Genomic DNA, 22106 nt, shown 5'->3' with positions numbered 1-22106 from the left:
ATCAAGTGCAACTCTGAACCTGCACTTGTTCCGTCCGCTGCATATGTTGACTACTGTCATATGCAGGCGCGACATTGTCCCCCTCTCGAGCGGATTCCTCCTCCCAGATGCTTGCAGTTTTTGACGAAGCACCGAGTAATCCTCCCAAGTTGTTGCTGTGGATGGCATGTTCGCCCACTGAATCTGCAGCTGGATGACCGGCGCGTCTCCTTTCTTCATCATGCGACGGTCCAAGATTGCTGCTGGTTGGATCTCGTTGGCTGCAAGATCTGGTACCTTAGGAAGCTCCGCAAAGACCGGTGTATAATCAGGAACGAAAGGCTTCAACTGGGAAACATGAAACACTGGGTGAATGCGGCTGTCTGGCGGAAGCTTGAGCCTGTACGCGAGCGTGCCCACGCGCTCGGTGAGGAGGAAGGGTCCGAAGAACTTATAGGCCAGCTTGCGGCAGGGGCGATTGGCGACTGAAGTTTGGGCATATGGTTGAAGCTTGAGCAAAACCTGTTCTCCCACATCAAACGCGCGTTCAGCGTGGTGACGATCTGCCTGCTTCTTGAAACGATCTTGGGCGCGAGCTAGCTGCGATCGGAGCAGCTCAGTGTGAGAGGCCCAGTCCAGATCCTCGCCCTGGGCATTCGCTGGCAGCTCCGAATCCAGGTGTGGTAGCCCTCCAAGATTTGGCTCTCGCCCATATAAAGCTTTGAACGGGGAGCAGTTCAGAGAGGAGTGATGGGTCGAGTTGTACCAGAATTCTGCTGTAGGTAGCCACTTGCGCCATTGCTTGGGCGTCTCGTGCACGGCGCACCGGAGGTACATCTCCAGGCACTGGTTGACGCGCTCTGTTTGGCCGTCTGTTTGCGGATGGTAAGCCGTGGAGTACAGGAGCTTGGTCCCGGCGGTGGCGAGGAGCTCGCGCCACATTGTGCTGGTGAAGATCTTGTCACGATCAGACACGATGGAGTGAGGCACGCCGTGAAGCTTGATGATGTGTTCCCAGAACGCGCGGGCGACCTGAGCTGCCGTGAAGGGATGGCGGAGCGGCACGAAATGTGCGTACTTGGTGAGCCGGTCGACGACGACCATGATTGCATCGTAGCCCTCTGATTTGGGAAGTCCTTCGACGAAATCCATGGTCAATTCCTGCCACGGAGCTTGAGGAATGGGCAGCGGCTGAAGCTTGCCTGCCGGGTGCGTGTGCTCGTGCTTGGAGTGTTGGCACACGGCGCACTGCTTGACGAAATCTTCGATCGCACGCTTCAGGCCGGTCCAAGCGAACAGCTTGCGGACGCGATGGTAGGTCGCCGTGGCACCGGAGTGGCCGCCGACAGCGCTGTGGTGCAGCGCCGAGATGAGCTTCGTCTGCAGGGCCGAGTTTGCTCCAATCCAGAGGCGCCCACGCTGCCTGATGACGCCTTGCTGCAGGGTGCGCCCCTGGTCGTCAGTGTCGATGACGGCGAGCTTGGCGAGCAGCTCCTGGGCGTCCGGGTCCGTCGCGTAAGAGTTGGCGACTTCCTGGAGCCACTGTGGTTGACACAAGGAGAGCGCGCCGAGAGCCATCAAGTGGCCGGCACGCGAGAGCGTGTCCGCTGCACCGTTGTCGGTGCCGCGCTTGTAGCGGAAGGTGAACTGGAGGCCGACCAGCTTCGCCATGGCCTTGCGCTGCAGCTCCGTCGCCAATTGCTGGTCGCTGAGGGCGCAGAGACTCTTGTGGTCGGTGACGATCTCGAACGGCGCCCGCTGAAGATAAGGTCTCCACTTGTCGACAGCCATCATCACCGCCAAGAATTCCTTTTCGTAGGTCGACAACTTCTGATTGCGCACGCCCAAGGCTTTGCCGAGGTATGCCACGGGGTGGCCGTCTTGCATGAGCACCGCGCCCACGCCCGTGTCGCAGGCATTAGTCTCGATCGTGAATGGGCGCGCGCAGTCCAGAAGGGCGAGCACGGGTGTGCTCACCATCGCCTTCTTGAGCATGACGAATGCGTCCTGTGCCTTCTCGTTCCACTCGAATCCTTTCTTGGTGAGCAGTTGTGTCAGGGGCTTGGCGATGATTCCGTAGTGCGGAACGAATTTGCGATAGTAGCCGGTTAGGCCGAGGAAACCGCGCAGCTCGGTTTGGTTTGTTGGAACGGGCTAGGCGTTCATCGCACTGGTCTTGCTGGGATCCGTAGCGACGCCGTACTTTGAGATGACATGGCCCAGGTACTCGATGCTAGTTTGCGCAAACGAGCACTTGGAGGCCTTGGCGAACAGCTGATGCTCGCGGAGGAGGAGGTAACTCGTAGATGCTCTTCGTGCTCCTGCAGCTCCTCACTGAAAACCAATATGTCATCAAGAAAAATGATTATGAACTTACGCACGTGGCGCCCGAAGATGGTGTTCATCAGACATTGGAACGTGGCTGGAGCATTGCACAGTCCAAAGGGCATCACACGAAAGTGATAATGGCCGTGGTGTGTCTTGACGGCTGTCTTTTCCTCATCCTCTTCACGCATTCGTATCTGGTGGTAGCCGGCTCGGAGGTCAATCTTGGAGAAGTATGCAGCACCGGCCAGTTCATCGAGAAGCTCGCCCACAACGGGCAAGGGAAACTTGTTCTTGACTGTAACCGAATTCAGTCGTCGAAAATCGACACAAAACCGCCAACTCCCATCTTTTTTCTTTACTAACAGCACTGGAGCAGCATACGGGCTCGAGCTATGGGCGATCACTCCTGATTCCAGCATGTCCTGTACTTGTTTCTCTATTTCGTCTTTCTGAGCTGGTGAATAGCGGTAGGGTTTTGTGTTGATTGGTGCACTATTGGGCTCCAAATTGATGCTATGATCATACTGTCGGCGAGGCGGCAATGTACAGGGCTCGGCGAAAACGTCCTTGTATTCAAACAACAGCTTCTGAATATTTGGTGGTATGGGCGTTGGTTCAGGTTTGTCCGTCCGCTCCACTGTCACAAGTGCTGCTGTCCATATATCATTGGCGATTTCCATGCGCTGGAGCTCATAAGCATCTGATTCTGTGATCGGGGGTAGGTCCGTGGTTTTGACACCTTAGAGGTGCACTGTTTTATCACCCACCAGGATGGAAATCGTCTTCAGTTGCCAGTGGCAGTTCATAGGACTGTGCTGCGACAGCCAATCCATTCGGAGAACCCCATCATACGCACTGAGTTGCAGTACTCGCAGATTGGTGTGGAAGGTGTGTCCTGGCACTTCCCATGGCAAGGATCGGACGATCTTGTCGCACTGCAGACGTTGGCCATTCGCTACCCGGACAGAGACAGGCGGCAGGGGTTCAGTTTGGACAGACAACCTCGAGAGAAAGGACTCACTGACGAAACTATGGGTACTGCCTGAATCAACTAACAACATCATCACTTGATCTCCTACTTGCGCTCGGAGACGCATGGTGGAGGGGGCTTCCTCACCGGAGACGGCATGATGGGATAGTGAGCAACACTCTGGTTCTTGAGCTGCTGGTGTGTCTAGCAGTTGCAGTGCATGTATTGTATCATCTGACAGGATTTCCCCGTAGTCGCCCACCTCGATCATGAGTATCTGCCCTGTTCGTTTACACTGATGTTCCCTGGAGTATTTATCTCCACAACGAAAACAGAGTCCATTAGCACGCCGGAATTCCTTCAACTGTCGCTCCCGAGCGAAATCATCGCCACCCTGGCGTGGAGGAACGGCAGCTCGAGCAGGTGCTGGGTTGTTGAGTACTGGTGGAGGTCGTCCCACCGGTGTGATCTTGTGGCGTGGTGCTCTCTGTTTCTCGAGTTCCTCCTCCTGGATGCGCGCGAAGACTGACGCGCGAGTGATGCTGGTGGGTGCCTGTAATCTGACGCCAAGTCTGAGCTCGTCCTTGAGGCCCAGTAAGAACTAAGAGATGAAAAACTTCGAGCTCAAAGTGGGATCCAAGGAAAGCAAGTGATACATGGCTGTCTCGAATTCCTGGCGATATTCCTGAAATGTACTGGTCTGTCTTAACTGAACCAACGCGTGCATCTGCACTTCAAACTCCTCTGGTCCAAATTCCTCTTCCACAGCGGCTCTGAATGTTGCCCAGGTGATGTTCGGATGCTTCTCTTTGTAAGCTTGCAACCACATCGCAGCTAGACCCTCCATGTAGAGCACGGCAGTGGTGACCCAATTGTGCACTGGCACGCGGTAGAGCTCGAAATAGTGCGTGCAGCGCTCGAGCCAGATGCGCGGGGTGGTGCCGTCGAAGCGAGGAAAGTCATGCTTGGGTGGTTTGGTGAAGGTGTCGTTGTAGCGGCCGTGCTCTGTTGGTGAGGGCGCCCCGGTGAGCAGCGGTGGCCCATGGTTGACCAGGCGAGCGAATGGAAGCTGCGAAGTGCCCTCTGTGTAGAGGTGGGTCGGCGCTGGGCGAGGTGGTGGTGGCACCTGAGCTGTCGAGCCCGCAGTCCCCGAGGGAGACCGCGCTTCGGTGGTGCCCATGGCCACTGGATCCGGCAACGGCGCGCTCTTGCAGGCCTCGTCCACATCGGCCTGGGTGAGGTCGATCTGTTTTGCGAGATGCTTGAGCTCTGTGGAGACGTGGTCATTGTAGGAGAGCTGCGCCTGGTGGCGTTCGTCCGCGGTCTTCTGATTCGCGTCCAGCCGGCGAATCACCGACTCGAGCAGGCTCTGCAACTTGTCGGTGGTCTCCGTCATCGCTGCGAGGACACGGCGGGTCTGCGCCGAAGGCTTGGATGGCGGCGCCGTCGTCTCGCTCCGAATTGACCCGAACCCTGAGCAGGATTTTGCGCGAGTTCGCCGGGGCGATTCGCACCTGACTCAGTGGATGTTACCGGCGATCAAGAGGTTATGAGGGCGGCGGCGCGGCGTAGATCGGGAAAAATTGGCTCTGAATACCAGATTGTAATGCCCTGGGATCTCGATCTAGAATTTGGGGGAGAAAGAGAGAAGGGAGCAGGTGAGGAGCGTGGTGAGGAGAGAGTTTAACTTCAGATATTTTCCTTCCTGCCCAATCGATCAGGTCTGGGTACAATATGTAGCTGGCATCCTGGGCCAGCCACCCTCAACACACGCACGCTACAAGGCCCACGACCCAGCTCGCCACGCAGGATGCTTGCAGGTTCAGATCAAGTGCAACTCTGAACCTGCACTTGTTCCGTCCGCTGCATATGTTGACTACTGTCATATGCAGGCGCGACAAGATACTATATAGTATTAATTTTACCTTCAGATTATACAAACTACTACTCCCTCCGTTCCAAAATAGATGACCCAACTTTGTACTAAAGTTAGTATAAAATTGGGTCATCTAATTTGGAAGGAAGGGAGTAGTTAGAATCAATTACAAATGAAATACCTATTTTCGAACTAACTAGAAGTCTAGAATTGCATAAAGCATGAAGAACAAGAGACCACCAATAACTAACAATTGAAGCCATTTGTTTTAATGTACATATTTTAGGAGTGAGAACACTACAAAGAATGACGTTTGATTGTTTGATGGGCTTGTTGTGCGTAGATATACATCTAGGCTAGTAAAAAATGTATCTATTTCAGTGTAATTGCAGAACAAATATTGTCATCGTTTGTTTGATATTGCAATGAAAGCAACTCAGGTTGTATTTCGTCAAAATATATTTAAAATTTGATATACTTTGGTGCTGCATTACATGTGCATTGTCATCTTCGCCCCCCCTATGTTCAAATCCTGGCTCCGCCCCTGCATCTGCAATGCGTCGAGATGTTCCATCCACGTCGGCGAGGAGTTGTCCACCGCCGCCAGCGTCGGCACAGATATGGCGGCCGTCGGGAGGACATGCCGCAGGAGCGCGGCGAGGCATGGCAGGGAGGGTGGTCGTCGTCCGGGCGGCGTAAAGAAGCTTTCCTGGGAAGGGAGGGGGAGCGGCGGTGCGGTGTCCCAACGTGCGCGTATCGCCTCCGTTTATGACGTGCAAAAACAGACCATGACTCCAACTCGGACTTGGAAACGGTCTGCTGCACACATACAGAACCAGGAAACCGGGAACGTATCTGGTGCACCCACACTTGTAGTGCTACCGGTGCACCGGATGCCGTACAACATTTTAAAAAGTTCAAAAAAAATCTAGCACATTGACACAACATCAATGTATGTCGTAACAAAATTTCGTATCAAAATTTAAAACATTTCTTGAGATAAAGAAATGATAAAATTGACATTAGTGTGATAATGGGCCAAATCTAAAGTCCAACGTATGTTATGTACTATTCAATGTTGAATTTGCCATTTTTGTTTTACGAGCTATGTTTAGAATTTTTACTTGAAATTTTATGACAATCTACATTAATGTTATGTGAATGCGCTAAATTTCTTTCAATTTTTTTTGAACATTTAAAATGTGCAACATGGGTCCGGTGCACTGGTAGCACTACAAGCACCGGTGCACCAGATATTCTCCCCTAGGAAACCACATCATCAAAGCCAAAGAGGTCGGGAAGAAGAAGAGACAAGAATCCTAAACGGATAACTACCGCAAAATAACCGCCAGTTTACGGGTTTGGGCGAAAAAAGTGACCCGAATAGAAACCTTAAAAGCGTAACCCATAATTTTTTTTGCGGGACGCGGTAAAATCCCCGTCCGACCTGTGAAAACACATGCTCTCCCTCCCCCCGCCCCGTCGGTGCCCTGTATCCCATGAAAACGGTTGGCGGGAGGGATATTTCAGCGCACCCGCTCCCCACATCCCCTCACGCAGCCGCCTGCCACCGTCGCCGCCGGCCCGCCGCCTGCGATTCCAGCCATTCCGCCAGCGGAATCGCGCCGCGCGCCCTGGATCCACCGAGCCGAGTCGCTCCAACGCCGCCTTCGCCCCGGATAGACCGCCACGAGTCGCCGCCGCCCCGGATACGCCGAGCCACCCCCCCCCCCCCCCCCCCCCCGCCATGGATTCACCGAGCCGCCACCGGTCGTCGCCGCCCCGATGAGCCCCTTTCCTTCCCTTTGTAGCTCGGCCGCAGAAATTTCGTTGATGCGAGCTTGGATGCGTTTTTTTGTAGATGGATTTGAGCCCTTGCGAGCAAATTTTGCTCCAAGATTCATCCTCGTCCGATGACTCGAACGTGGAACCGATGCTCGAGCGCCATCGACAGCAGATGGCCGTGGCGGTCCTAGCGGTGAAGGAGGACGAGGATCGAAACCGCAAGAGAAGGCGAGGTTCGATCGTCGGTCGTCTTTGCATCCCTCGCAACCGCCATCTCGGGAATATGATGTTGATGCAAGACTACTTCGCGGACAATCCTACCTATCCGCCGCACCTCGTCTGGAGAAGGTATCGAATGAGTCGATCACTCTTCATAAAAATTGTGCAAGCTTGCGAGGCCAATTGTCGGTTTTTTACTCAAAGGAGAAATGCCACGGGCCTGTTGGGTTTTAGCGCCTATCAAAAAATCTCCGCTGCTATGCGGGCGATTGCATATGGTATTCCGGCTGACTATGCTGACGAGTATCTTCACATTGACGAAAATACTACAATTGAGTCGGTGCGTAGGTTTGCCAAAGTGATGACCCGCATCTTTGGTCCTGTCTATCTTCGTGCACCCAACAAGGAAGACACAATAAAGTTGATGGCAGCAAATGAGAAGCGAGGTTGGCCCGATATGCTAGGAAGCGTTGATTGCATGCATTGGACTTGGAAAAACTGCCCAAAGGCATGGCACGAGCAGTATTGTGGCAAGTCTCGTGATTTAACAATTGTGCTAGAGGCCGTAGCATCCGAGGATTTATGGATTTGGCATTTTTTTTTGTATGTCGGGTATTCTCAATGAGATCAATTTGTTGCAACGATCTCATTTGTTTGCTAGACTTGCTAGTGGTGATGCTCCTGCTTGCAACTTCACGGTGAATGGGCATGAGTACACAAAGAGGTACTATCTTACAGATGGTATTTACCCCTCTTGATGTATATTTGTGAAGAGCATCAAAAATCCCAAAACTAGGAAGCATATTGAATTTATGAAGGTACAAGAAGCTGCCCGAAAAGATACTGAATGAGCCTTCGGGGTTTTGCAATCTAGATTTTCCATTGTTCGTGGTCTTGCCCGTTTTTGGGACAAGAAAATCCTGAGCAACGTCATGACATGTTGTGTGATTCTTCATAACATGATCATCGAAGATGAGAGGGACTTGAACTTGGAGTTCTTTTACGACAATGTCGGTTGCCGTGTGAAGCCAGCTAGAGACCCTGACCGCATACAAGCATTCCTTCAGATATGCCGGCAGATTGAAGATGCAAACACCCACCAGCAGCTCTAGGAGGATCTCATTGAGCACCATTGGCAGAGGCATGACCAAAGGCATTGAGCACCATTGACAAAGGGACCGACCAATTTTACATTCATTACATTTAGTTCATGTGTGATCGGTATCATTGTTGTATTCAGAACAATTGTTGTATTGAATTATTAGTTTCATTCGATGACTTGAATAATCATTGTAATTCGGATTCATAATATTCACATTTCATGTTATTTGAATTCATATTACTGTCATATGTGAGATATGTGTCAAATTCTAAAAAAAACCACGCGTTTTACGGGCTCGCACGGGCTTCGGCCGAACAGACCCCGCATATATAGCGGAACCGTAAAACAAAATATTTTATGAATATTCTGTTCGGATGCAGCCCGTGCGAGCCCGCAAAACGCGTTTTTCGCCAACTGTAAACGCGCGATAAGGGTCGGCGATATAAGGGTCTGCTAGAGATGCTCTAAGAAAATAAACATTTTTTCACATAATATAAATTTGGTAGTATACATATATAGGGTTTAGGCATTACAATTTTGTGCTTTTTTAACAAACAAAAAAACCTGATGCCTGTTGGGATACTCAAACCAACTAAGGCCTAGCCACTACTAGAAAAAAGGCTGTTAGTAGCGCACCTATTTTGGCTATTAATGGCGCACTATAAGTGCGCCACTATTATCACGCCACTACTAATAAATAGTAATGGCGCACCACCTGGTGCGCCATTACTATCCCAGACACTAATGGCGGAGCTAAAGTGCGCCATTACTAGCCGCAGAAGTGCGCCACTGCTGTTACTCCAAGGGGCCATGTGTACCTTGTGCTCTGGGTTACTAATGGCGCACTTTTAGATAATGCGCCACTGGTGTGTTTATTTCTGTGCGCCACTAAAGTGCAATATGGTGCGCCACTACTATGAATATTAGATTTTTTTTTGCTTTTCTGATATTTGCACAGGTTACAAAATACATTACAGCACAGAATATAAACAGCACAACATATAAACAGCAGATTTATCGAATACAATAGAAGATTAGTCTCCGAATACAATTCATCGTATTAGTCTCTGAATTCAAAATACCGAACAAAGTTAGAACACTACAAGTCTCGAGACCACGAGTAGCGAGTTTGTCTTCACATTACAAGTCGATATCTAAACTACCATCACATAGAAGAGGGTTGCGGTCATGATGAGCATCATCACGATGAAACTGATCTTCATCCGGTTCCTCCTCCGCTCCCTCCTCTCTCCCGCTAGATAGCGCGCGTATCTAGCTTCCGCCTTCGCCCTAGTGGTGTACCCTTTGTAACTGTTACCGCTGAAACAGTGAACCTGTCTCTGACACTCCTCCCAGTCATCGTAGACTCCGGGAACCTCACCCTTGTACACGATATACGACGGCATCTCTATGCACTAGACAAACAAAACATTAGTAGCAATTCACAGATAATATATAAGCAATATATAAGTATGCAACAAAAGGATCGGAAGAGAAAAGCAACACATTAATAGCACGATTCATGGTCCTACTAATAAATAGCATCGATTACATATAAGTTGAACGACTGTCCAAACTAAAGAGACATACAAGTTCATTAAAGTCTAATTACAACATGAGCTAATCGATATTTCAGAACTACATAGCATCAATACTTTCGACTCGACTCAGGGACCGGAGCGTGGATGAAGCCGCCGTCTTTCGTGATGGTCATGAATGTGCGGTCGTTGTCAGCCTGCATTTGTAGCGTTGTTTCTATTTCACTGTTGGACGGTTGATATTTGAGGTAGAACTACCCCGAGGTACGAAGGACATCTTGATAGATGATTTCCGCAAACTCCGACTGGATGCGAAAAAATTCTTGTCTGATGTCCTCGTCCTGGATTGCCGACAAGCGTGCGGCCCATTCTTTGTGATTATTTGGTAGCATAAGGTGATTATGGTCCCGTACGATCGCCCATATGTGATGGAGGGCGTAGTAGGCATCATTTTGACTGCCAGGCGGCTGCTTGACGCAGGGGAACGTCATTACGTGGGTGAACACGTGCTTGCCGTACCTACAAATTGGCCTCCTGAAGGTGCCTCCAGATTTGGCGTAGCCGGGGAGAGCATCATCAAGAACTTTCTTGATATTTGTGTAGTCTTTCTTCGACTGACGGTCCGAGTCCAAATACGTGGCCATGGAATATTTCGGGCTTAAGAGGATGAGTGTGCAATGTGTGTCACTGCACAAAACACGGAATGTTAGAAAAAAAGAACGATCGAAATCTAAGAAATCATATGTTACGGGGCGGTGAGGGGATGACTTACTCGAAAAAGTAAGGCACGAGGAATTTATCCTTATCTGGGTTCGCCAGAATGACGCCTTCGAGGTATGAACTCGCGACTTGCCAGTCCCCAGCGCTGCCCAAGATCTTGGCACACATGTAGAAGGGGGCAACTATCACGATGTCCGGGGTCTTGTCTCTAATGATCCGCATCTCCATACTGAGCGAAAATAGCCGAATGAAGGTGTAGTGCAGCGGATAAAGGTTAAACATAGCGAAGATGTCATCAAACCGCAGGACGATCATACTCCCGATGGTGCTATCGACAAAGCCCTTGCCCTCTGGCACCTTGGTCACGAAAACCGGGTATGCCACATCATTCTCGGAGAGACGCCGCTTCTCCATAGAAAGAACACAGTCATGCAGACTCCGCATAGCACCGGTTGCATCATTGAGCAGATTAGTCGGTAGCATCGGCCTACCCGCCACATGCACCCTCCTCGAGATATCCTTAGGTATTGGTGGCCCGTCCTGAGCACGGATCATACTCGGTGCCGGCTGGCTCGCACCCTTGTTATTTTTTCTTTTTCGTCCCTTCTACTTCTTCTGCTGTAATGGGATCGAGTTCTGCTCAGAGACCACCTTCTTGAGTGTGTTGGGGCTGATAATATTTTGCACCTCGGCTATTTGAGTCTCGGTGAAGGCGGCAGCTGGAGGCGTCTCCTGAGAACTGAACGCCAGACGACGCCTGTTGCAATTGGGTTTCTCCGCGGTACCAGCTAGATCGCGATCGTCTTTTGCAGGGTTGGGTTCTTGAGAAGGAGGCCCCAAGAATTCGCCACCGTACCCATGTTCGTTGATGTACTTATCAACGTTGGAAAATGTACCGTCGTCATCATCCGGATCCTGTGCCATATGCGTGTCCGGATCAGCTGACGGCGGTAGCGTTGTGGCAGTCTTGCCATGGCTTGGCGCTGGCACGACTGGCGGTGTTGTCTGTGGGGTGGTGTCCCCCGCCCCCAAACGAATCTGGCTCTTCGGCCAAAGCATGGACCAGTTTAAGTAGGCGCTGAGGGTCATCACATCATCTTCGTCGGCCCCAGGGGGTCGATACGGAGGTAACAAGTCGTCGCAGCCCCACAGCACCCGAACCAGTTGAACCCTATACACGGTGGATGGCATCGGATTACCGTGGAACACACGGTTGCCCGGTTCAACGATTTTGTCCTTGGCGACATCGATCAACTCGCCGTCCATGAAGTGCAGAAGAGTGCATGGAATGTTGGCGGCACCCTGCGAAAACATGTAGGGCGTCAGGGATGCCCAGTCAAAGGCAAGGAGATGAAGTCATCGGCCGAGGCTTAGTTACCGTGATGGCGTCGAGCTCGGCTAATGTCGAGGCACCGCCAACGGCGGGCGTGCAAGTGACGGAGGGGCCGCTTGCTGCCGAGGTGCCGGCCGGCGTATTCTTCCCACACCCGGGTGCATTAAGCTCCAATGCCGGCGCCGACGCCGGAGACACCAATGCCGCCTCCGCCGGAGACACCAACGCCGGCGCGTTGTGCGACTTGCTGCCCGTGAAGCTGGGAATCGGGGGCGGCCCCTGTTGGCCGCCCGCAATCCACCCCCGCAGCCCCTCAAGCAAGGAAGGCATAATGGCGGTGATCGTCGCTCCCACTTGGTCTCGCACTTGCCCTTGGACTATCTCCGGAATCCGCGCCACTTGTGCCTTGAGTTCTTTAACCTCGCGCTCCTGGCTTTCCGAGCTGGTCTTTCTCTCCTTTCGCCCAGCCTTATAGTATTCCGACCATTTCGTGGACAAGCCTTTGCCGGCCACACGACCAGCTGACGACGACTTACTGAACTTATCCTTGTGTTTCATTACGTTCAACGCCCTATTTAAAGTGGTGTCCCAAGGGGCAGACGGGGAGCTCTGAGACCCCGCGCTACTGCTTTCAGTTTCCTGCGGAAGGAACTGAACCATTTAAAAATTTGGCTTCATTAATTAGAATGCAACCATATGGAGCTAATTACGCGGGGGTGTATTCCTTACCAGAACAAGCTCAAGCGCCTTCACCTTCGGATCCGTGGTAAGCTCCTTTGTTACCGGGTCCACCTTGTACCGGGCCCTAACATAGTTCCTGGTCTGCTTTTCATGGTATTTATCGAAGAGGGGCGGCAGGCCTTGCTCGGCACGCTCCGCGTCCTCCTTGTCCCATTTAGGTTCCGCCACTCTGTAACCGCCGGGACCGAGTTTGTGGACCCCTAAGTTCAAGTCCCGCATATCTTTCCCCCACTGACTTGATTCCGCGGATGTGTTGCTCTCGCACTTGATCTTGAACTCCAGGTAGTCAGCTTCACTGATCGAAGGATTTGTCTGCTTGATCTTCTCATAACTATCACCACTTAGAATCCTTCTCTTCACCGCGGCTCTCCAAGTAGCCAGGGCCGTGCTCATCTTCGTGAGGGCGACACTGTTCACTTTATTCCCTGAGAGGCGTGTGTTTGCGAAGTCACCGGGGAACTTGTATCGTTCGTGCAGCTTCGTGAAGAGGAGGTTGCGCAAATTCCCTCGGTCACGATGCCTTAGGTTCTCGGTGTTGATCGAGATGGTGCTCCGGAGAATGCACCCGAGTTGTCCCGCGTACCCACTGACTAATTCTTTGGGCGCCGTTGGATGCCCACTGGAGGACACTTCAGTAAATTCCTCCTTGACGGTGCCGAGCACGTTCGGGCGCCGGTCCTTCCGTTGCCTCTTCGGTTGGCTGCCATCTGTGCGTTCGCTGCCATCATCAGTGGTGGCATCCCCGGCGGTACCATCAGTGGTGTCATCCCCGACGCCACTAGGGGTTGTGTAGTCGGGATCGGTGTCTTCCGTGGCGTCCTCATGGCGGTGAGGTTCTTCCTCCATCTCCTGGGACAACTCCCAGAATGGCTTGCCCGAACCGCCGGCCTCATCGTTGTCGGCCATGTTCGCTCTAAATAGGAAAAAAGGCTACTAGAGTTATTGGATGAGATCAAGGTAGTATCTATTCTTCTATCCTATATATTTTCACATTAGAGGTTATAAACACCCCTTTACCCAAAAGATTGTTCCAAGCGCACTATTGCTATCCTACTAAGTGCACTATTGCAGGTTATATATTTTCTATCCTACTAAGTGCACTATTGCTCTTGCTACAGGAAGAAAAAATAGTTTGCATTTCAACTTAAGGGAAAACTATAAAAGCCACTTAGAAATATTTGCTTTGTCGAAATAACATTGTCTATAAATGTTGATTAATTTTTGTTGCAGTTGAGAATCGGGCACCTTCTAGGTCAAGAAAATTGGGCATGCCTTTTGCTAATTTTCTTGACCTAGGAGTGCCCCATTCTCAATCGAAACGGAAATTAATCAATATTTCAGGAGAAAGGGGTAACTATTTGTCCCCGCACAAAATATTGAACTGAAGGAGCCTCAGTTCAGTTGTGGCGCCCCTGAAATTTTGGGGAACTTGTAGCAGATAGACATTTTGCTTTGCATCAATCATACAGATAACATACCCAATACAACGAACATTATGCAAACCACAGCATTATGGCATCAATGCCCTATGGCATCTCTGAAGTCTGACATGCGTTGTAGATTTCATGATTCATCACAGCATTATGCAAACCACAGAAGCAGCATTGAGAAACCAGATACAGCCGAGATTCTCGCAAACACAGACACCATCGTTCACTAAGAATATTTATATGTTGACCATGAAGCAAAGCAAAGCAAATCATGGTCATATGTTGATCATGATGCAAAGAAAACCAAAATTAGGAGTACTTACATCCAGTTACTCCAGAGCTTGCTTTAGATGTACTTGTTGTAGCTTGTTATAGGAGTAGCCTGGTGTAGGACGAGGAGTTGCAAATTGACTTGCTGTACATGCAAATATCCAATCAAAAATTCAGTTAACAGTACAAGGACAAGGAGTAACTTACAGTACTCATGACTACTCCATTTTGTTACAAGATGTACTCCATTTAACAGAGTAGGAGTAATATTCAGTTACTTTACAAGATGTACTCCATTTAACAAGAAAATCAGTAAAATTTACAAATCCTACAGCTGATAATGGTTTGTTAAATTGAATTTCTGTCAATGTTACTAATTTTTCTGTATTTCTAAATATCGAGCATGCAAGCACATAACAAGCAAAATTTACTGAAATTACAACTACTGAAACTCCAGTGAGAAGAGTACTCATAGCATTAAATGAAATTAACCTTCTCATTGTAATACTCCTTCTCATTGTACTCCTGGAGTAATTTAACTAAAATACTCCAGTGAGAAGAGTACTACAACTCCATGTACTCCTAGCAGTTCAGAACTGCAACTACTCCTACCGCAAACAAAATTCAGTAAATTTCAGTGCATCTACTGCAAACAAAATTCAGTGAATTAAGCATGTAGAGATACCTGTCACAGCTTGATTCACATTGAAGGATTCAGTTGCTTGATTCACTCCCTGTTTCTTGGCCTACTGAAGAAAGAAAGCAAGCAACCAAATTCAGAGTTTACCATGGCTCGCAAGCAAGCAAGCAGGGCAAGGAGAGCAAAGGAGGGGCATCATCACGAACGTTGCGCATGCCGGTAACAGACCTGGAGATCTAGAGGGGCGAGGGGGAGGGGGAGCTTACACTTGCGGCCGTAGCGGATCCGACGGGGAGGAGGCGCGCGAGGCTGGCGTGGTGGTAGAGCGCGACGCGGGCAAGCGCGATAGAGGTGGCCGCGGGCGTGAGGAGCGGGAGCGGTCGGAGCTGGAAGAGCGCGGCGGGGCGGGAGCGGAGGGAGCAGCGCCAGAAGGTGTCGGAGGAGCCCCGCTTGGCGAGGAAGTTGTTGGTGGCGGCGGCGAGCTCCTGGAAGGAGTAGAGGACGGGCTGGTCCGGGAGGGAGGCGCGCGCTGCGGCGAGGCTGGAGCGGCTGGACCTCGAGGATGTGGAGGAGGCCGAGGCGGTGTTTGTCGTTGTTGCTGTTGAAGGGGTGGTGTGGCGGGGTCCCGAGGAGGTGGAGGCCGTGGCCGCGGAGGAGGAGGAGGCGGAGGTGGATGCCGTGCCGGTGGCGGTGGCGGTGGTGGTGGTAGGGGATCGGCGGCGGTGGCGAGAGGCGAGGGGCGAGATGCAGATTGGGGAGAAGGACGACCGGCTGGGTCGTCTTGGATATTTTAGTGGGGGGAGGGTTAGCAATGGCGCACCTTTTAGGGGTGCGCCATAAAAATTGGTATATCAATGGCACACCATTTAGGGGTGCGCCGTAACACCGTGATAGCAATGGCACACCTTTTCCTGGTGCGCCATTACTAATTTTTTTTATTTTTTTTGGATTTTTAGTTGCATGTAATAATTTAAGATTTGAGATAAAAGAAAAGGAAAATGCAAATGGAGTGATAAAACCATTATGCAAAGATTTAGAATTAGATGACATGGTTGAAATCAAGTGATACATGTAATAATTTAGTTGCATGTAATAATTGAGCTTGCCACTGACACACACACGCGGCCGACACGTCGTGATTCGATCTTAGCTATCTTTTCACAATCTTCTTGCCCTTCTTTCTCGCGGTTGAATAATTTAGCCCCGGAACCCCTTGAGTTCTTCTCTTGAACGGACGTCCTTTAGGTAGGGTGGTCCTGCTTCTTCTTGTGGTGTATGGTACTTCATCGTCGTCGTCATCTTCCATCTTCGAGTCGCCGTACTTGTCGAAGTCTTGCTCATTGGCGACTCCATCCATTCCGATGATGTTCTTTTTGCCTCTCCTAACGACAACACGACTGGGCTTTGACGGGTCGGTAATGAAGAAGCATTGGTCCACTTGGGAAGCCAGTACCCATGGCTCATTTTTCGCGGTGACGTTTGCGCCCGCGGTCTTGGATTTGGCTTCGGGTATAACCATGGTGGTGAAATACCGATCTTCTTTTAGGACGCTCTTGGCCCATCTGACACGGAACATTGGGACCTTCTCTCCAGCGTAGCTCAGCTTCCAGATCTCCTCGATCCTTCCGTAGTATCTGTCCTTGTCGTTACCGGTGTAGGATTCCATTGTTACCCCGGAGTTCTGATAATCACTCTTCATGTCCTTTTCCTCGGTGTAGAATGTGTAGTCGTTGATATCGTACGCCTCATAGGTCATCAGGTTGTGCTCGGCACCCTGTGACAAGGCGAATATGAGTTTATCTTCCGCGGAAGAATCCTCATGTAAAGGGTACGATAGAAGCTTCTCCTTGAACCAACGCGTGAAACATGAGTTGTGCTCTTTGATTATATCTCCGTCCGTCCTCTGTTGGCCTCGGTCATTCTACGTCTTCTCAATAAAGGTTTTGTGCTCTACCACCCAAGGATTGACCACGTCTATGTGTTGTAGCGCGACTAGGTTTGCTCTTTCAAAGTGGGCGAGTCGACCCTTGAAGTCGACATGCATTTCGCGGCGACCCTCGCGGTGACCCCATCCAGCGAGCCTACCGAGGTGCCTGTTGACGGGCAGACCAACGGGGTTCTCGATGCCTAGATAATTCATGCAGAAGGAGATGGACTCTTCAGTCAGAAAGCCCTTGGCTATGCTTCCATCTGGACGTGCCCTGTTGCGAACGTATCCTTTGATGACACCATTCATCCTTTCGAACGACATCATGCTGTGTAGGAACGTCGGCCCGAGTTGGATGATATCCTCCACGATATGGACCAGCAGATGCACCATAATGTCGAAGAATGCGGGCGGGAAGTACATCTCAAGCTCGCATAGTATCACCACGATCTCTTCCTGTAGCCTTCTGAGTTGCCTCACGCCAACCGACTTCCGAGAGATGACGTCGAAAAAGTTGCATAGGCCAAATAGCGTTTCACGGACGTGCGCGTCCATGATCCCACGGATTGCAACTGGAAGTATCTGCGTCATCAGCACGTGACAGTCGTGAGACTTCATCCCGCTGAACTTCTGCTTCGCTGAGTCTAGGTATCTTCTTATCTTCCCCGCGTAACCGTAAGGAAGTTTTACTCCTACGAGGCAGGTGAAAAACTGCTCGATCTCCTTCTGACTTAGAGTGAAGCACGCGGGAGGGCAGTCATATTCGATCTTCTTGGCCTTTTTGCCTTTGCGATGACTTTCCGTGTCCTTCGCCTCATCATCATCATCATTAGGGCGTTTTGCGTGAAGCTCCTCCCTGATGCCCATTGATTGCAAGTCTGCCCTTGCTTTCGACCCATCTTTGATCCTCTCTGGCATGTTGAGCAGGGTACCAAGCAGACTCTCATACACGTTCTTCGTGATATGCATGACATCAAGGCTGTGAGGCACACGGAGGATCTTCCAGTACGACAAGTCCCAGAAAACAGACCTCGTTTTCCATACCTTCAGCAGCGGCTCTGGCGTCTTTCGCTTCTTTCCCGGCGGTGGGCACCCTTTTCAATTTTTCCACAGCTCGTCTATTTCCTCGCCGCTCCTCGTACGTGGGGGTCTTCGGGGTTCGGTTTCACCATCGAACAGATCCTTGCGTTTTCTCCATGCGTCATCGTCGCGAAGCCACCTTCGATGTGCCATGAACACGGTTTTCGAAGACCCGGGATCTCTATCTAGCTGGCGATACGTTGTGTCATCCATGCACCTGACGCATGCACAAAATCCGTGGACCACCTGCCCCTCGACATATCCGTAACCGAGATAGTCGTGCACCGTCGTGAGCAGTGCGGCTCTCATAGGGAAATATTGTTTCGCTGCAGCGTCCCACGTATTGGCTGGCGTTTTCCACAACGTGTCTAGCTCCTCTTTCAGTAGCCCCAGATACAGATTGATGTCGTTCCCTGGTTGTTTCGGCCCTTCAATTAGCATACTCATGTGAATGTACTTCCTCTTCATGCACATCCAGGGGGAAGGTTGTACATCCACAAAAACATAGGCCAGGTGCTATGTGTGCTTCTCTGGCTGCCAAACGGATTGACTCCATCGGTGCTCGCGCCCAGCATGATGTTCCTTGGATCGTCCCCAAATTCTGGGTGTTCGAAGTTCAACGCTTGCCACTGGCTCGCATCCTTAGGGTGACTCAGCATTTTGTCTTTTTTATTTATCTCCGGATCATTTCCGTCATCTTCTCGCTTCTTCTCCTCCCTATCCGCGTGCCAACGCAGGAGCTTTGCTAGCTTAGGGTCCGCGAAATACCGCTGCAGACGAGGAGTGATCGGAAAGTACCACACCACTTTTCGAGGAGCTTTCTTCCTCTTCTTGTATCGAGTGACGCCACACACCGGACATATGGTAGACTCCGCGTGCTCGTCCCGATAAATGATGCAATCGCTCATGCACACATGGTATTTCACGTGCGGTAAATCCAGAGGACACATGATTTTCTTCGCCTCCTCGAAATTGGTCGGGCACTTGTTCCCCTTGGGAAGACGTTCGTGCCAGAATGACATGTTCTCGTCGAAGCATGCGTCGGTCATTTTGTGTTTTACCTTCATCTCCAGAGCCATGAGCGTTACTTTCAGGCGGGTATCCTCGGTCCTACATCCTTCATACAATGGAGTAACCGCGTCTATCTCCAGTTGATCCAGCTTGGCTTTCTCTCGGGCGGCAGCTCTTGCGTTACCCGTCTGCTTGAGAAGCAGCTCTTGAATATGAGGGTCATGCACCCAGCCCATCGATGGTCCATCGTCGTCTGCTCCGGCATCTTCATCTTCATGATCATGCCCTTCGTCTTGATCTTCCTCATCATCATGTCCGGCATCTTCAACATGATGACTGTGTCCTGCATCTACTTCGTGATCATGTCCTGGAGATTCTTCGTCTTCTCGCCCGCCCTCGCCGCTATTGTCTTGCTACCCTTCCTTATTTCTTTCCCGGCCCCCATGGACGGCTTCATAATCATCTTCATCACCTTGCCACCGATAGCCATCCATGAAACCACGCACGAGCAGGTGGTCCCGCACCTGTCTGGAATCCGGGTCCATAAGGCTCTTCAGCTTGCATCTTCGACACGGACATCTTATCTCCGTCTCGTTCTTTTGAAGCATCTCGGCCTTCGCGGAGCTCAAAAACCTATTCACGATGCCTTCGGTCATCGTGCGGACCATGGTCGCCTGCGGGGTAGAGCAAAACGATATTTTAGAACAAAAAAAATTTGGCATGACTTTGCCTAAAAATAGGACCAAAAAGAATGCATAGTGCCAAATTCTCGCCGAAACGGAAATGAATCAACATTCTGGCAAAATATTGGCAACTATCGCATTTCAAATACCGGTACCTGCAAACACAAACATATGCAACACCACAAACATACGTAGATTTAGGCCATAAAAAGTGTGTACGTTGGAGGGAGAAGAAAGTAGATCTAGAACATAAAGAAAGCTTTCCCCTTACTTACCTATCAAAAAAAAGGAAATTTAACCACTTAATTTGGGTGAATCTATGATGCAAATGAGGTGAGGAGGAGGAGGCAGCCGAGACCAAGCTTGGTAGAGGTGGAGAGAATGAAGTGGGAAAAGTGAGTGTGGTAGGTGGCTGTCAAAAATATCTAGCTGCTCTCAGGTTACCAATGGCGCACCTCCTAGGAATGCGCCATTGGTAACCAGGGTTATTAATGGCACACCTGGTGTGTGGTGCGCCATTACTAGTTTTGAAAAAAAAATTGAAAAAAAATTGTTAGTAATGGCGCACTTCCCCCTGGTGCGCCACTACTAAGTCTGGGAAGGGTGTGGGGCCAGGACAAAACTAGTAATGACGCACCACACACCAAGTATGCCATTAGTAATATGGCCACTAATGGCGCACCTATATCTGGTGCGCCACTGCTATATAGCAGTGGCGCACCACATACATGGTGCGCCATTAATGTCCATATTAGCTATAGCCGTTTTTCTAGTAGTGAGCAGGTACAATGTATTTCCCGCTTCCCTGACCACCATTTTGCCCAAACCAACATTCTCTCTCTTGGCCAAACAAACAGGCATTCTTGCACCATCCGATTTTGACAGAATAGGAGGTTCATCAAGGTGCTGAAGGAGAATAATAACACTTCAGTAATATTATTAACATGTACCAACCGCACAAGATATAAACATTACCTTGTACCCCCGATCTCGCGCCACCGCCCCTCGTCGTCACCACGTCCCTCCTTTCCTCGCCGCTGCCAGAGGCTAGCGCCGGGCAGGCCCTGGGCGTAGCCAAGGAAGGTGGCGGCGGGGAGCTTCTCGCGCTCGGGCAGGCGCATGGATCGGACCGCCAGATCTGTCCGGCCGGGCCTAGGGTTTGAGGCGGCGGCCTCTGCTGGTGAGGGCGGCGTCGTCCGGGCGGCGGGCGGTGCTCGCCGGAGTTGTGGAACGCGTCTTCTCAGCCGCGCGGGCGGCGAGTTGGCGGTGGATGCGGGCGCCACGTGGAGGGCTCCCCTGCTGCTCTCCTTTGCCAGAGAAGACGGCGCCCCCGTGCTGCTGCTTCCTCCTCGTCAATCTGGCCGGATCCGTTGGCGGACTACGCGGATGTGGGGTGGGATCTCTGGATCGGAGTAATTTTTTGGCCGGCTGCGGAGGCCACGACGCCGGCGGCGCCCTAGGCGCCGTTTCCTTCTTGAAGGCGGCTTCGAGATCCAGCTCCCTCCCCCTCGCCCTCCCCCTGCACCCGGGTGAAAACCTACAACTTTGGTTGGGCGGCGGCGGTGCCCGGCTCCGTCACCTTCTTGAAGGCGCCGCTTTGGGTCCGCGGGGAGGTGGGACAACTACAGCGCGTTCTTGGCGTTCCTGATGGCGGCGGTTCCCTTTAGTGGTGTCGTTTCGCCATGGCGGTCGGCTGTCCGGCTCTCGTGGTGATTGTGGTGCCCAACTCTTCGCCGTGTCTTCCTGGGGTGCTCCCGTCCCGTTCAGAGAGGTTGGAGGTGGAGCGGCTTCATCTTGCACGGAGCTTCGGTGGCGATGTCAAGTCATGCCTGACCGACAGGTGCTACGCTTTGTCATGCCTGGTCGGCAGGTGCTACGCACGACAGATCTTCCAACTTCAAGCTGTGTCGGCTGGTGGTACTTGGCAGCATGGTGCCGAGGTGTATCAGTGGCGACCGCAACGTCCTCAGATGTTTGCGCGCAGGGAGGAGGTACCGTTGGGCGCCGTGGTGGCGTCGACGATAGCTGGACCGAGCAAGGTTGATGCATTAGTACAGTTCCGAAGATGGAGCGGTGGAAGTTGGTGGCGGCGGCCTCTGAGTGCACGCCGGACCGGTGAGACCCATACCCGGCAGGCGTCCTGGATGGGATCTCAGGTCTTAGATGTTAGGTTTGGCTGCGATGCTTGTTTGGTATTAGGCCCAGGCTATCTGCGCCCCTTCATCAACTGGATAGAGTGGCTTAGACGGCGGCTTTAGTCTTACTGTTGTATTACTTTGTAAGGTCTTGTGAGAATAATTAATAAAGTGGCCGTATGCATCGTCTTTGGGGTCGAATATGCTTACATGCGCAAGATGGGAACAAAATTTCGGGCTCTTTCAGCACTCGAGGAGCTCGTGGCAAAAAAACAAAAATATCTGCCTGATGAATAATAAATTAAAAAAATCAAAACAAAATCAAAAATTCTGAAATTT

At 51.2% G+C, this 22106-nt stretch overlaps 1 pseudogene; it reads right to left on the bottom strand.

Annotated features, from left to right (window-relative positions):
- Nucleotide 1: 1 nt before the first annotated feature.
- LOC123097056 (uncharacterized) lies at nt 2-20753 on the bottom strand (annotated as a pseudogene).
- Between the last annotated feature and the right edge of the window lie 1353 nt (nt 20754-22106).

Source organism: Triticum aestivum, chromosome 4D (genome assembly GCF_018294505.1).
Source record: "Triticum aestivum cultivar Chinese Spring chromosome 4D, IWGSC CS RefSeq v2.1, whole genome shotgun sequence".
Taxonomy (NCBI): Eukaryota; Viridiplantae; Streptophyta; class Magnoliopsida; order Poales; family Poaceae; genus Triticum; species Triticum aestivum.
Note: the sequence above shows the minus strand (reverse complement) of the source record. Positions and strands in the feature narration are given on the sequence as shown.